The 17,961-nt window shown below is 34.3% G+C and overlaps 1 protein-coding gene across 1 annotated transcript in view; it reads right to left on the reverse strand.

Moving 5' to 3' along the window:
* Positions 1-17,961, reverse strand: part of Sema3d (semaphorin 3D) — a 199,440-nt gene that overhangs the window by 136,735 nt on the left and 44,744 nt on the right. The gene's annotated exons all lie outside the window — the stretch shown is intronic.

Below are 17,961 nucleotides of genomic sequence, written 5' to 3' on the forward strand. Positions count from 1 at the left end.
ATCAGAGCTAAGTAATAAAACACAAGTTTGTCTTTAGTTGCAGGGATGAATGTACTGGTAGAAATTCAACTATTTTGTTAATGAATATTTTTCTCCTACTTGAATTGTTTTATTTTTTCTTAAATGTATATTTCTGAGGAACCATGTTTTTTTTTTTCAAAGCTTGGTGAATGTGTTCATAAAATAAAAATGGTGGTAGACCTCTATTTGTGACTCATAACAACCATCAAATAGAGAAGACCCTCAAATGGGAATAGACAAAAGACAACATGTCCCTCTTTCTGGCTTACAAGGCCTTACAGATGTTTAAGTTGGTGAAATTAGACCATGGTACATAAGTTAGATTGTTAGCATGCCCTATTCTATTGCTGCAGATGAATCTGTTCTACATAGGGCAGGGCTGCACGTAATATTGTTGTAAAATATGAAAATTTATGAATAGACAATGTCACCACCAGCCAGCAGGATATTCTTTAAGATACATAAAAATGTAAAATGTATACATCCATATTTTGAACTAGACCTAAAATTCAAAGTCACAATATGGCATTTATTAAACATTTACATCAGATAAATTCAAAATGTGTTCTGTATAATCCAAATATTAATGGAATAAAACTCATTAAATAATTTCACTGTTGAGAAAACAGGTGCAGAGTTATATAACTCTTCTAATGTCATGTCATTAACAGATCAAAACAACTGATCAGGCCTTGATCTAGTGGCTGCCTTCTTCACGCCTAAACATATGGTAGTTTTCATTAGTTTAGCCTCCACTGATCTTCAAATCTAATGTGGCCTTTGACTTCTCTTTCTTTACTATTAAGGATCATCTGTTTTTCTAGTCAAAGGGAAGATACTGTGAGGTTGGAGCTTAGCAGGTAGCCTGCATGTGATGCCTGTTCTTTTACACTATTAAACAGATAACATAGATATTTCCTTGTTAATAGCTTCATACAACGGAAACATGAATCCTATTTTGGGTAGTGTTACTAATTACTGCTTTTTCAGAATAAATATTTCAAGTTTATTTAACTAAAATTGATTATTTTCTCTAGGGGTATCAATTACTCAGTTTTCTGAAGTGTGTGATATACTTTTGATCATTGGTTCAGATTTTTGTTGTTTTGGATCAAAGCACAGGACTGCTTCATGCTAGGAAGGTGTTATATTTGTAAGCTAGAGCCCAGAACTGATAAAGATTTTCAATATTAAAGTTACTTTAAATTTCAGAAGGTAAAATCCATCCCTGGAAATAAAATAACATTAAATCTTAAGGTATATTAATTCATGCATATGTCTGATAGGTACTGAGGATTTATTTCAATTTTATGTATGTTTTTGTGTGTGTGTTTGCAGAAAAGGCTAATTTTTTTTTTTTTTGTTTAAGTAACTACAAATAGGAAACCAAAGCCCAAGGTTGGGACAAATACTGGCTACCCCTCCCCATAGAACAAGGAAAGGTGGTCCTATACCCTCTTCCCATCAAAGTGGACCCCCCCCCTCATTCTGCTGCAGCATCCACAGTGTAGGGCCCAATCTTTCCTAGTGTGGGGTAGTAATTTCTAAAAATATTTTTACCAGCCCAGCGTGGTAGCACATGCTTTTAATCCCAGCACTCGGGAGGCAGAGGCAGGTGGATTTCTGAGTTCAAGACCAGCCTGGTCTACAAAGTGAGCTCCAGGACAGTCAAGGCTATACAGAGAAACCCTTTCTCGAAAAACCATCTACACTGAGTAATTTGTATTTTCTCAATTACTTTTATTATCTTCAAGATATGTATAACAATAATACAATTATCCCTTGGATATAATATGTGATTTTATAGTTTATAGAGTATCACATTCAAGTATATTTATATATTTATTAATTGACATTTTATTTAATGTAACACTTAACACAATGTTATTCACACTTAGTTTATACTTCTTGAAGATTTTATACAAGTGAATACAATGTAACAAATAAAAGGTGTGAGGGCTAATCTTGGTTTTCAACTTGACTACATCTTGCTTGAATTAACTACATCCTTTATTGAAACATCTGCTGAGTGGGATTTTTTTTTTTAATTATTTGAAGTGAGAAGACTTACTTCTAATTCAGATCTTTAATGTAAAAAGATAAACCTTTAATCAAGATCTTTTGAGATAGGAAGATCCATCTTTAATGTGTGCCACACGCTCTGTTGGTGGCCTATATAAAAAACATGGAAGAAGGAAACTCTCTGCCTGCTTACCTTCTCCCTTCCTGGCAACTGCATTAATTCACTGACATTAGGGCCTACATCTTTAATATTCTGGCATACACTGAAGACCAGCTAAGAAATCCAGCCTTGCCAACTGAACAACTGCTGAATTTTTGGACTTTCTGTTAATAGGTGGCCACTGCTGAATTAGCGGGACCACAGCCTACATCCTGTGGCCATTCCAACAAATCATATATATATATATATGAATATGTACATATACATATATGAACATAATATGTAGTATATTCATTCTATATGCTCCATCTTTTGCTTTCTGCATAAACTCCTTGGTACACATAAATGACACCCTCATATCTTTCATACAAGCAGTATTAAGTTTTAAGTAGACAAGCAGCCATGTTTAAAACTTTGTTCTTTAACTTATAATTGTGCATATATTAATATGACATACTAATGGAATCCTTATTTAAATAATGCATTTGAAATAATTCTAAAAATTAAAAATTAAATAATGGTTTTATTTATGTTTATATATATATATACATATATATGTGTGTGTGTGTGTGTGTGTGTGTGTGTGTGTGCGTGTGTGCTTGCATTTGTTTGCATGTGCTTGTATATATGTGTGTGTGTGTTTGTGTGTACATGCATGATCCCTTGTGAACAAGTACGTGTCTCTGGGGAATCCAGATGAGAGTCTTTGGAGTTACTCCTCAGGCAATGTCCACCTGATTTTTGTTTGTTTGTTTGTTTGTTTGTTGAGATCGGGTCTCTCATTGGCCTGGAACCCACTGAGCAAGCTAAGTTGGTTGGCCAGAAAGTCCTAGTGTTTCATCTCCCCTAATATAGTATATCAAGTACAAACCACCATGCCTAGCATTTTTATTTTAATATTGGTTTTGAGACTTGAACTTGAATCCTCATTTTAACAACTAACTCATTTCTGCAGCCCATGAAAAATTTAAAAAGCACTTGTAAAGTATGTTTGCACTATTGCTATAAGTAAATTCTGTCTTGTAAATCTGTTAATTATCCTATCAGATTTAAATTATACTTTCAACTACCCGATGTCTTATAAAGTCAATTTTACAACATTTAGTTTGTCCTTATGCTCTTGAAAATGATATATGCTTGTCTCATAGATTCACCTCATGTATTTACTGCTTTTGACAATGCTTATCACAAGCTTATGTTTGTGTATTTAATTTTAATAGATGTTTATATTTTAATTATGTGCACCCCCTCTCATCCCATCTCTTAGTGAATATGCATGCATAAATGCACGCACACACACACACACACACACACAGAGACTCACACCCCTGAATAGCCCCTGCAGAGCCCAGAGGCCCTAGAAGCTAGAATAACTAATTGTGAGCAACCCGTATGTGGAAATTTATAACTGAACTTGGGCTCTCTGCAAGAGCAGTATGCATTTTGAACCACTGAGCTGTCTCACTGAATTTACCTGGAGACAGTCTTACTATGTGGCCTCTTCTTGTCCCATACTACATAGCTAAGATTATTCTCAAACTAGAGGTTGCCCACTTACCTTTGACTCCTAGATTCCTGATTGTAGATGTGCATCACCACAACTGGGTTAAGTTTTATGTACATTTTAACTATATGTATTTGGCTTGACATGGTATTTGCATGTATAGATATACTTACATATGTATTTTTAAAAAATACATATATTACATAATATTTGCATATATTACATAATACTTATATATTATATAATTTGAGTCATTCATATCATACCTTACTCTCAGTTTTTTAATGTGAGGCAAGATTAAATTCATTCCAGAAGAAGCAAAGTTTTCTGTCTGTGTTAGTTATGTTTTTGTTGTTGAGATAAGCACCACAGTCAAAAATAACTTAGGGAGGGAAAGCTTTATGTAGTTCACAGGTTATAGTCCATCACTGAGAGGAGTCTGGGCTCAAGGTAAGAACCTAAAGGCAAGAAGTGAAGGGAAAACCATGAAGAAAGGCTGTCTGCCAGATTGCTTCAGGTTCACCTGCAGCTACTTTTCCTATACGACTCAGGTCCACCAGGTCACAGGTGACACTGTCCACAGCTTCCAGTGAGCCTTGCCCTCCTATATCAGTTAGCATAAGGAAAACATGCCCACAGGCAAATCGAAGGGAGGCACAGTTAGTATTCTTCTTCTCAGTTGTCTTTATGCCAAATTGACAAAAGCTAACCTGTACAATATACAAATAATTAAAATACAACCAAATACTTCTAAAATAGAGATACAAGAAATGTTATTGAAAGCAGCTTAAGAATGTAACAGCCATTTATAAGTAAGTTTAAGATAGACATGGATTATACTCTGTAAGTCCAAGCTAGACTCATTCGTGAAGGACAGAACAATGATCAAAAACAGTAAGAGAGAATTCAATAAATAGTGATCCCTGGCTCTGGGCTCTGGAAAGGCTAAGAAAGGTTGCAAGATGGCTTTTGGTAGATGGTTCTGAGCAGAATGGAAGGAGAGTAGTATAGGACTGAGTGGGACTTGATGGGGGGGAGCATACCAAAGAGAAAATGTAACTTTTAGGTTTGTCTCCTGGCATTATGAAACCTAATATGTGCATTGCTTCACTGTTCTTTGTATTTGCTCAGTAGTGTAGGTCGGTCCCGTTACACCCACCAGGGCCTGTCTCATTTCATCCTGTAGTTCTTTCACCTTTCTGTCTATCTACCTGTGACAAGATTGCCAGTATCTAGTTCCATCTCCCCAGTAGCCTTCGTGTGCAAACATGCTCCCTACAACCTCTGAAAACGTGAGAGGTGAGTGGAGCAAATAGACTGAATGGATAAAAGGTCCCCTTTAAGTTCAGGGTTTCACACTTCCTGGTCATGTGGAGGACTCCTTTCTTTTGGCCATGTAACAGTGTGTGTAGTAGGGACGTGTGTTTACATACAAAGCATGAAAGAGAACACACCATATGTGCATTTTATTAGCAATAATGACCTCAGTTTGGGACATTTTCTGAAAATTAATGACTAGTTGAGGTTAATGGCCCTTGGCTATGTACTGAGATAGCTACTCCTCCAACTGGTCATTAATCGCTAAGACATGCCCTGTGCCTCCAACATCATCTGTTAAAAAGATTGATGCTTTGGTTTCAGTGAACAGTGGCCATAGTGTTTCTCATAAACTCACTCATTCATAACGTTAAATAAGTTAAAAATCAAAGCATTGCATGCTTTACTGCGATGACATTCTGGTAAGTGCCTACACGTGCTGAAACCTACCAAAGGGGAGAAATAAAATACATACAAAGTGTTGGAAATGCTAGAACTTAAAATGAATATTTTTCTACTACTAAATTGATTTTCTACACACTATTATTCCTGTTCCCTTTTCTTTCAAACAATTCTTTAAATTCAATATTTGTTCTTTTAATAGATTATGTAAATGTTTTGTCAATAACCTCTCTACTAATACATTGATATAGACTATATTTGTGTGTGTACATATACGTGAGTGTCCACATATACATAATACATGTGTATAAGTCCTACATCTGGGAGGAATTATGAATAAATAGAAGTAGGTGTGAGTTACCCAAAGTGGGTGGATTTAGTGAATTGCATAGGTTGTACTGCATGCTACTGTCTGTAACAAGCTTGACCTGGAGCCAATTAGCTGCATATAATCTATTCCAGATGTTCACTGAGACAAACAGCACCCTTGGGTATCTTCAGCTGTGGAGCCAATAGGGAGTGTTCTGATTATGAGATTTTACACACTGTTCCACTAAATCAGAGATTCAAAAGCACAATCTAACACTTAAGAAGCCCCATGCCATTTCCCCAAGTTACATAAAAAGCACAAAGCTTATTATCTGGATGGTAACTCATTAAAATTTTTATTTGAGAAACAAGATATATAAAATTTTATGTGAATTTAATTGATGTGGCTTATTTACAAAATCTTGTTAAAATTGATAAGGCAAGCTGATGAATTGCTAATATTGATTTTTTAGATATGGAACAATAATTAACATATACAGTAATTTATTAGACATGAAGACAATGCCAAGAACACCAAGATTTAGGATTCACTCTCAAGTGTGTGTGTGTGTGTGTGTGTGTAGAAAAATAACCTTTACATATTTTGACTCAAGTCAGGAAATAAAAAACTATAATAACCACAAAGGAAAAGTAGTACCTCTGCTTTTTTAATACACATAATACTTTACTACTTTAAAATAATTAAGACTATCTGATCACTGACATTGTGACTATAATGGTATCAAGCTGAATTCATATGGCAAAAACTTTCTTTTAAATTAAAATATCAATGCATCATTACCCCCCCCCACCTACATTTATCTACATCCAACTCCTTTCATATAGTATTATTTGCTCATTCTCACATCCTGAGACTTTATTTTTTTTTAATTTAAAATATAATTTGATCATATTTTTCTAACCTATTTTCCCAAAACAAGGAAAACAAATTAAACTACTCCCCAAAATGAGAGAAAACCCCACCAACCCAGGTACACATAAAGACTCGACACACAAAAAAAGAGAATTTTAGATCAATTTTGCTTTTGATATATAATAAATATTTAATAAAATAATCAGAAACTGAATCCAGGAAATCATTACAAAGATCATCCACCATGATTAAGTAGGCTTCATCCCAGTGATGCAAGGATGGCTCAATATACAAAATGTCAATGTAATTCACCACATAAACAAACCGAAACACACACACACACACACACACACACACACACACACTCCTCTCTCTAAATGCTGAAAATCCTTTAACAAATTCCAATACCCATTCATAATAGTAGTCATGGTTATATTAGGAAGAAAAGGAACATAACCTATGCATAACAAAGGCAATTTACAGCAAGCCTGCAGCCAACATCAAATTAATTGGAGAGAAACTTAAAGCAATTCAACTAAATTTAGGAACAGACTGTCCACTCTTTACATATCTATTTGATATAGTACTTGAAGCTAGAGCAGTAAGATAACTGAAATAGATAGAGTGGATATAAATTGGCAAAAAGAACCAAAATATCATTATTTGCAGACTATATAATAATACACATAAGCAATGCCAAATATTCTACCAGAGAACTCCTACAGCTGATTAGCACCTTCAACAAAGTGGCTGGATACAAGATAAATTCACACAAATCAGTAACCCTCCTATATACAAGTGACAACAGGACTGAGATAGAAATCAGGAAAATAGCACCCTTCACAATAGCTACAAACTATATGAAATACCTTGAGGGTAACCTTAACCAAGCAAGTGAAAGACTTGGATGACAAAAACTTTAATTTTTTGAAGAAGGAAACTGAAAAGATGGGAAGATTTCTCTTAACCATTGATTGGTAAAAATTTTAATAAAAGTGGCTATTCTACCAAGAGTGATCTGAAGATTCAATGCAATCCTCATCAAAATTCCAACACAATTCTTTTCAGACACTGAAAGAACATAAATCAATATTATGTGACTAAACAAAAAGCACAGAAAAGCTAAAACTATCCAAATCAATAAAAGAAGTTCCAGAGGTATTGCCATCCCTGATTTAAAACTCTACTACAAAGAATTAGTAATAAAAATTGCATGTTGTTGGCATAAAAACAAACAGGTTGGTCTGTGGAAGTGAAGCAAAGACCAAGACATAATCCACACACCTATGGACATCTGATTTTTTAATGTAAAAAAGTTAGAAATATACACTGGGATCTTTAAAAAATGGTCATGACCTTTCTGGGTGTCTTCTTGTAGAAGTATGCAAATAGATCCATATTTATCACCCTTCAAAAAACTCAAATGGATCAAATACATCAATATAAAACCCGATTAGTGAATATGATAGCAAAACCAGGGAGTAGTCTTGAACCATTTGGAACAGGAGACATCCTCCTAAACAGAACACTGTTAGTGCAAGCACTAGGGAACAAGAATAGATTATTGGGACCTCATGAAACTGAAAAGCTTCTGTAGGGCAAAGCATACTGCCAATAAGACAAAAGAACACCAATTCCACATCTGGTAGAAGATAATATCCAAAATACATAAAGAACCCAAGAAAACAAACCAAATAATTTAACTAAAAATGGCATAAAGATATAAACAGAGAATTCTCAACAGAGGAATCTCAAATGAAACACTTAAGGAAAATGTTCAAAATCTTAAGCCATCAGAGAAATACATATCAAAACAACATTGAGATTCCATCTTACAAATGTCAGAATGACTATGATTAATAACACAAATAACGTCTCATGCAAGACAGCATACAGAACAAGGGGAACACTTGTCCATTGCTTGTGAGAATGCAAACTTGTAATATATTATGGCAATTAATATGATAGTTCCTCATAAAATTGGTGATCAATCTACTGCAAGACCTAGCTATACCATTTTTTGTTGCTTGTATGAATATAAATTCAGGGCTGATCACAAGCTTTGAAAAACAAAAGCTCATCTTGGGGAGAGACTAATTTTCCCTTTCTCAGCAACCATTAGTTGCCTGCAGCTCTTTGTTCATGAGGGGTCCTATGGGATTTTCTACATACAACATAACAGTTCTACTGGTATGGTCATTTTCAGGTCTTTTTATGCAGCCACATAATTGAAGTATCATAACTAAATGTTCCCTGTGATTTCTAGGAGACAACATAATTCATTTTCTGGCTTTACCATCTCTCCACCCCTCTTCTGCAATATTCCTTGATCCATAGCTATAGAAGCTGTGCTATAGATGGAACAACTGGGATTGAATACCCTGTGACTATTGGATCTGTGCATTTTAACTCTTTATGATTTTACGAAATCTCCATCTGTTGAAAGGAAGTTTCTTTGATAAGGGATGAGAACTATAATTATCTGTAGATATAAAGTTAAGTATTTTTTAGAATGCAGTTTTAAATTAGTCTGAGAAAGTCGCAGTAGTAGATTGGCCTGGGTTGTTGACTAAGTTTCAGTACCAAGCATGGTTTCCCTCCTGTTTCAATAGGATTTAAGTCAATTAGACAGCTGTTAGTTACTGCCAAAATATGAGTACCACTATTGCACAAAGGGGATACTTTGACATACTGATCCTTGTTATGATTCATAGATTGCACAACTAGGTAGAAATGTTGATTGCTTCCTAGACATCCAGGAGACTTTCAGATCAGATCCTGTTCAAATCTTTTAAGTCCTAGCTCCAAAAATGTGATGTCTTTGGTAAGAGGGACTTTCCTTTAACAACTGGAAGGTGAACAAGATCAACAGCAATAGTGTATGTACTTTCTGAAGTCACTTGGTCTCCCACACAGACTCTAAAAGGAGTGTTCTTATGCTTGGCGTTGGGTTTTCCTTAGAGTGTCTATAGCTTGTGGTGTTATGTAATTGTAAGTAAATACAAAATGATAGAGTATTCTTGTGGCATCTAGTGAAATGATCTAAAGATTTTATTTAAGGTTTATTAAAAATTAACTAAGTTATAAATACCTCTATGATAATGTCCAATGGTTTTTCCCTACACACCAAATCAGTATGGACATCACTTCCTAGTAATTATTCATTTAGCTGTGCTAAGCCATCTGTTACTACATCATAGTAGTTGTAGTTGTATTTTTATTGTGCAATGGCTTAAACACGGAGCTGCATTTTCAAGATTACTGGGAGTATATTTTCCTATAAAAACTTGCCCAACAGAAACAGCATTGCAGGTTACTTCGATTTACATTCCTGAAGCCAACTCCTTGGAAGCAGAAATATCTTTGGGAAATAAACATTTTTCGCAATTGAAGTGCTTCGTTTCCATAAGAAAAATAACTCAAATAATTAACTTTATAAACATAGCACTATCTGTAGATAAAAGTAGGGAGTAGATTCTCTGGGTTATCAAATAATAATGATGTGACATCATGTACTTGGTAATTGGCAAGCTACAGTAGTTATGTATATATACATTTGATTAAATGTTAACAGCGTTGCAAACATCCTTATGATAATACCCAGTGCTCTTGAGTATATAAGTATATGTTTCAAACATACGTTGCACATGATCAAAACATACAGAATTATCTTCAACAACATAAGCAGTATTCTGAGGGAACTTAAAAGTCATTTGTAGAGTTTCAAAACCAAGTTTTCAAATCAGATTTGAATTTCAGATGTCACAAAACAAAACTATTAATAACCATGCTGACTCCAACCATCAATTTGCAGAGAGTTAGTCTTTCTCAAAAGCATTTGTGCTTTAATATTTAGTGTTTATTGTTATAGCGATGAGGACGTATGTTCATGGGTTAATCTGAGACTGAGATGCTTCAAATGCCATTGTTACAATACCGTTGTATTTCTGATCGAATCTTTTTTTTAGACAAATATTCCAATATAACCTTGAAAATATTTCTGGTTGAAGATGGATCTCTCAGAATTTGTTATTCATAACAGAAATCTGCTCTGTGCTTCAGATTGGTTTCCAGAATTCAAAATTTCCAAAACTCGGACCCAGTCAATATCCCTTCATTAGCTTGGCTCTGGTAGTGAATTCTAAATTTTAAAATTTCTAAAACAAAGTCTCACATTTTAAAAATATCTTGACATCATGAGTCTTACTCTTTAACCTAATATGATGGTATTACCAAATTCTTCTGAGCTAATTTTTTTGAGTATTCCTACCAGGATATCCTGGGTAACATTCCTGGACGATGTCAGAAACAGAGACGCAGAGTGTTAGAGTGGTCATAAAAAGGCTTCTGTGCCTCCTTTATGCCTGTGGGTAGTAACTTAACCTTAGGTGCCTGCTACCCTTGAAATTGTGGATTATAAGAATACTTAATGCATTTATTATGAGGATGAAATATCCATGGCATAAATTAATGCATACTATTGTAAGTAAGTCATATACTAGTGTTATTTAGAATGGTCATATTCAAATTATGTTAATTTTAATTGAAAATTTATTAGAGAATAAAACAACTTAAGCTTAAAACAATAATGATATGAAAATACACTTAAAACTCATAGGCTTTAAAATATAACTGTCAAAAAACCCACTAGACATCCAACACTATAAACTCAAAAAGAAAACAATATTTTTATGATATCAATTATAATCACTTTTGTAATAACTTATAAAAGAAAAGGTTGAATAATCTGTAATAAATCAATAATAAATTGAAGAAATTTTAATATTTAACATTTCTACATTTGTATAACAATAAAAACGATTAAGTGTCTCTTTGTCTTGGAATACAGGGTATTAAAAGAAAGGGTTTTAAACTATCTGGTTGGCTCTGTGAAATTCAAGGAAATAAGTAGCCTGCGGTATAGCCAAAGCCCAGCAATAGCATCTTCTGTTAAATTCAATTTGTATTGTGCAAGGGATCCCTTCCATAAGCCTTATCGTATAAAACCAATGCATGTTTGTCTGATGAACACTCATTAAAAGTCATCGTTTTCAGTTTTCCTTAAGTAAATCACTGTTCTTAGTGTCACCTTAGAATTTTATTCCCTCTATATTTTATTGGTTGCTTACTCTTTCAAAATATGTATAGAATTATTTTGTACAGTCAATTAAAATATTTTCCTGACAATAAAAGATTTTTAAAACAGCTAACATCTTTGTTGAATATTATTCTGAGATCAAATCTAGGGCCAATAATACTCTTGCTAGGGAATGCTTTACCACTGACCTTAACTTCCACTTCCCCAAATCAAATTTTGGTAAACATTTTATTTACAGTTTTAATGTTGTTGCTGTTTGTTTTTGTTTGTTTTTGTTTGTTTGTTTTGCTGGCCAGGTATATTTGGAAATCCACACTAATTTAAATAAGTAAGGCAAACTTCAATGACGACTTATATTGAAGAAAAATAACTCTAATATACAGCCATACAAAATAATGTTTTCATAGAATTTACAATTATAAAAGACATAATATGATACTTGCTTTTCTGAATCTGACATTTGTTACTTAAAAATTTTGTTGCTGATCGCATTATTTTTCCAACAAGTGGTACAAATTCATTTCTTGTGACAGAATAAAATTCCACTGTGTACAGAAACCACATTTTCTTATTCAGTGAATTCTGATTCTGAGACTTGGCTGTTGCACCTAGTGCTGTGATAAACACGGCTGCTCTTTGTGATGGGTTCACTTACATTGCTTAATGTATACACTGAGGCATGGCTTAAGTAGGTCATATAGTACTGTTTTTAGTGTTTTAGGCCATCTGAGCCCTGGTTGGATCCATTTCCATTCCCACGGTACAAGAATAATCCTTCCCTACATTCTCACCAGCATTATTGTTATTTATTTTTCTAATGACAGCCATTCTAACTGGAGTAAGATAGAACCTTTGTGTAGTTTTTATTTGCATTTCTCAGATGGCTGGGGATATTAAATAATAAAAATATTTTGATAACATTTACAACCTTTTCAAATCTGTTCACTTTCAAATTTTTATTTGTAACAGTTTTTAAAATGACTGGGTAGCATAACAAAAATTTAAGGCTTTTTTTATTTCCAGTTTCCAAGAGTTACATCATTTCTTATATCATCATAATATATCTGCTATATATACTCTGATATGGAATATTAAACCCACGTACTAAATTCCTTCATTTATGTCTAAGTATCAAATGTTCCTATAGCATGGGCCTTCAAACTACAGAATTTAGCTAGTAAAACTTATTAATTGATAAAATGAAACTATCAAAGTATTGTATCATTCTAAGTCACATTATTGTAAAATTAAATACTAACATGGGGTTAATGAAAGTTTAAAATTATATATATATATATATATATATATATATATATATATAAAACAACTTTGTATTTTAAAATATAACTCAAATTGTATATTTTTTCCAGAAACACCATTGAATATGCTGATCTGCAATATTGAATCACAATGTTCATTTTCTTGTAGGGCATTCTGAATTAATGGAGAGTATTTCTTCAAGCAAAGTACCGACGAGGCTGAAGCAGAAGGACAGTGAGGTCTGAGACAGCCTGGCTACATCTTCACAACTAGATGTAAAAGTCCAGCATAGATTTCCCTGTTTCCAACAAGATCTTGAGTTAAGACGAGCAAGAGGCTCTAGGGATGAGCATACAGTTCTGAGTGAGGTTCATTTCTCCATTTTTGAAATATTTTCTTTTCTATTAAAGAGTTTATGATCTTTTTTTATTACATGTTCCCTTAGGTTGAATTAAAGCAGTAGTTAGATCTGGATTTTAAAATGTAGGACTGAGTTTTTTAAAGTCGTCAATAAATTAAACCATTTTATTTTTGCTGTGAGTTATTATAACTACAGTAAAGTTCTTGAGTCTTCTACGGGTGCAGGTTGCCAGGTAAGAACTGAATCCGTGGTCATCTAGCTTTCTTGTATAAAACCTGTTTTGATGCTTACATAGACTGTAAGGTCTCCAAATTCAAGCTCTTTATTTAGAAAAGTGAATCATCAGCTCTTATTAAATGTGAGAGTGATAAGAATAAAGTGAGATATTTCATCCCTTTTCTGGCACATAGCTTGCAACATTAGCCTAAAGCACCTCTACTTTTTACCCAGACTATAATAGCAACTATTTTTCTAAAGATACTAAGAGGCAATGAAATGTAAGAGGAAGGCTGGAAACTCCCATGATCCCCTTTCATGCACACAATGTCTTTGTATAATTTGGCATTAAAACCCCTGGTCTCCTCCTACATTATAAAACTATTTCCAATGCACAATTAGATAAGATCCCTATTGCATTAATAGTCAGACACCCATTTTCTCTCAACTTCTTATTTTCAAGGGCCTATATGCACTGCCAAAATTAAACCCTAACAAAAAGAACACACTTAATGGCTTTATGGCATGTGAATGTTAGAAAATTAGAAAAAGAATGGCAAAGGCAAAAGAAATATTTAAAATATGTTTAACTTAGGGTTACTAAATATTTTTGAACAAAATGTCTTTGGAAAAGCTTTAGTGCTCATAACATTTAGAAGCTGTTGCAGCAGGAAGCCAGCCTGAAGGTGCTTCTGCAGGTTATTTGGACATTACAATGGTGGAAGAGATGGATACAAATTTATAACTTCAGGTTTAATTATAACTGTTCTACAGTGTTCTAGGTTTATAGAAAATCAGTTTTAAATATCTTTCCAAAAGATTCTGGTTCCCAAATTTTATTTTTTACTTTTGGAAATATTATAATCTCCATTACAGACATATTCTTTACTTCTTAAATAATGTTCTCTCTCTCTCTCTCTCTCTCTCTCTCTCTCTCTCTCTCTCTCTCTCTCTCTCTCTCTCTCTGTGTGTGTGTGTGTGTGTGTGTGTGTGTGATCCCACATGTGTCAGCATACATGTGTAGAGTCAGAGGAGTGCTTGCAGAAGTTAGTTCTCTCCTACCTTGTGGTTCTCAGGGATATCATTCCAGTCATCAGATTTGGTGGCAAGTGTGCTAGCCTTTGAACCACCTCAGTAACCCACATACATTTGAATTAGAACCTATGCATACCAATCATCATAGATGACTGAATTCCAAAACCCAGCAAAGAGCTGGGCATGTACTCATAATGCAGCCAGTCTCTTATTATTTTCTTCATCAGATTACTACTATGATCCATGATAGGGAAGACGTGAATATCCTATACATCACAGAGATCTAAAAACCTTACATCCCCAAATTCAGTAAATAGGAACTGTAAAGAAATGTTCTGTAATCCATGTTTTTCTCTGTGTGTCTCTCTGTGTCTGTGTCTATGTCCGTGTCCATGTTCTTGTCCCTGTCTGTGTCTGTGTCTCTGCCTCTGTCTCTCTGTCTCTGTCTCTCTCTCTGTCTCTGTCTCTCTCTCTCTGTCTCTCTTTCTCTCTATCTCTGTCTCTCTTTCTCTCTCTCTCTCTCTCTCTCTCTCTCTCTCTCTCTCTCTGTGTGTGTGTGTACATGCATGAAGAACATTCTAAGTACCCTTATTTGTTTCCAGAAGAACATTTTACAGTTGTTCTTTTTATTTTTCTCTTCCTTTTCTTTTTGTCATCACTTGGGAATGTCTCAAAAGACTTCTTTATGCAGAAAAAGGCTATAAAATTGTCAAACAACTTGGCCTTTAAAGTCAGGTAGTTTTGAATTCTAGATTTATACACTTCCTGGTTTCTTTGAAATTTAAGAATATCAATTTTGCTATGAAATATAAAATGAACATTCAAATGTACCCAAGTAAGACATTGATTAATCTGAATTGTATATTGACAAACCTTCTTCTCCAAAGCTGTGGGACCCACCAATGCATTTGACTAGTGTTTGTCATTTATATTCAGAAAACTGTCACACAACTTTTGTTACAGTTCTTTCTTTAATGTTTGCATTATTTCAGTGACGAGAACTTTTAGTAGGCAACTCTATTTGACTGAAGCTGTTTTCAGTTGTCTTTCTATTGTTTCTCTTCCTTTGTTATTTGTATCTAAGAGGGAAAACATAACACTGAACGTAGGAACATAAGAAGAAAGCATAGCTGTGTTTGGGAACTAGTCATCAAGTATACAAGTTGTGTCTTCACTGCCCACTCCAGTCACAGTCACAGGGAAGACATATTCTAAATAAATCCACATCCAGATTTAAAAGGAGATGGGAGAATGGTGTCTATGTGGTAAAATATTCAAGTAATTTAGAGGAAAAACTAAATGATATAGAGATTATTGCTGTCTTGGGCAAGAAGGAATGCGAAGCTCGACTGTAATAGTGTGTGCAGGCATCGTTTGGAATGTGAAAAAAATCAACAAGTACTTGATTACAAAACAATGAAGGAATGTTATGCTCTTATTCTTCATACACCAATAAGTCATACTTAGACATCTTTCAATAACACTTCTATTCTCTAGTACCTTGTAAAGTTACAAACTTCTCAAATAGACCCCCAAGGTGCATTCTTGATGAGGGTTGATCTTTAGTGAGTGTGAAAATATCTGTATTCAGGAACCACGGAACTTGGGTTTTCAAAATTGTTGCATGTGATTCACTTAAAACAAGGGTATTTCAATAAAAATATTATTTATGTCAATGTACCAATCTATTACTATACTGAAATTTTATAAACTAACAATTTTAGGAAACTTTAAAATCTACAACTTGTATTTTATAACCATACAAGTTTGGGGCAATTATGCCACATATTTTATTTCAAATATGATGAAAAATAAAATCATTCTGGGTGAAAAGCAGAAGGTGTTGCTCTGACTAAATTCTATATTATACAACTCCACCATGTTACCTTATGACTTTTGAATATATAGTAGATTTTCTGGTGCAATTATATTAAAGAGAGTAAGAGAGTACAAGTAAAATCATCATCAAGAGTCAAAGACCTGGCTATAAGCCTGACTTTAATGCATATGAGGCATATGAATTTGGGGAATGTCATTTGCCATTTACTGTTTGGGGAGCTTCTATATAAATGAGTTATACAGATATATATCATTGACATCACTGATAATAGCATACTAATTTTTTTCAGGGGTGAAATTTCCAAGTGAGGGAAAGTAAGGTACTTATCCAAGTTGTCACTTTTAATCATGAACACAGCATGCTGCCACTGATTCCATGTTCAAGGTTGGACCTGTAGCTGAGATTTGCTCTCTCGCAGTGTCAGAGTTACTACAATTGATATTCTGGACTGTGCCTATATATGTGAATCCAAGGAGTGCTTACTATTTCCAGATATTTTAAGGGTTTTCTTTCCAAATGTTATTTCTCATTTGAAATACAAACTCCTCGACTTGCAATCCAAGTTCTTTCTCTAACTACATAAATTGCTTTCTCTCTGTTCTTCAACATGTACTCCTCGTTCCAGACAAAATGGTCAGTGCTTGTGTGCCATCCAAGCCCTGTTCATTTCCTCTCCTCGTGGGTGATGCTCCGCTCTCCCTCATCTAAGCTCATCCAAAAACACTGTTTCTGGATACAGTTCAGGTCAAGTCACTGATTCACTCTTTGCTGAGACAACCAGAGTGGCTTTCTCTTTATTACATTGATTTAGGAAATTTCTCATAAATTATCTTCAACTTTTAATACTTTCTGCAACAATTTGTCAAGTTTTGACTCTCCTACATACATGTTTCATGTACATCGATCTGGAATTTAGAACTTTCCCCGGGTGAACAGCATATGACATGATATAATTTCCCTATGCTGGACAGTGGCAGCAAACATCAGCTCCCTGTCCACCACTAATTGCAGAGCTAAGCATGCAATGAACTGCCTCGAGCTTTGTTGCTAAGCTATAGTACTGGGATATTAGGCAGATTAACACACAAAATACATTTCAACTTATAATCCTCTTAGTTAAAACATAGACTTTCGGGCCTAACTAGATCATAAATAAAGCTGTATATAGCTCAACGTTTTTTTTCTATTTTAGAGTTAGTTTTGACAACTGTGCTTAGCTAACAAATCCCAAGCCCAATTGATTCTATTTCAAAATGTTTTAAATTATTTGTGTGTGTTTGTGTGTGCGTGTGTGTGTGTTTCTAGATTCTCTCTCCATCCCTATCCACCCAACTTTTCTTTTCTCAATATAAGAAAATCTAATAGAACAACAAAACCCACCAAAGCTAAGAAAATCTAACAACTCTCACACCTATATACAGAATAAAATAAAACAAATCCCCCCCAAACAGTAGCCAAATAACAGCACACAAAACACTGTGAGCCCACTATATGTTGTTAACAGCTTCTGAACGTGAGTCCTGCCCTGAAGTGATTAATATA

Source organism: Mus caroli, unplaced genomic scaffold (genome assembly GCF_978045245.1).
Source record: "Mus caroli unplaced genomic scaffold, Mus_caroli_1 scaffold_4, whole genome shotgun sequence".
In the NCBI taxonomy this organism is placed as follows: Eukaryota; Metazoa; Chordata; class Mammalia; order Rodentia; family Muridae; genus Mus; species Mus caroli.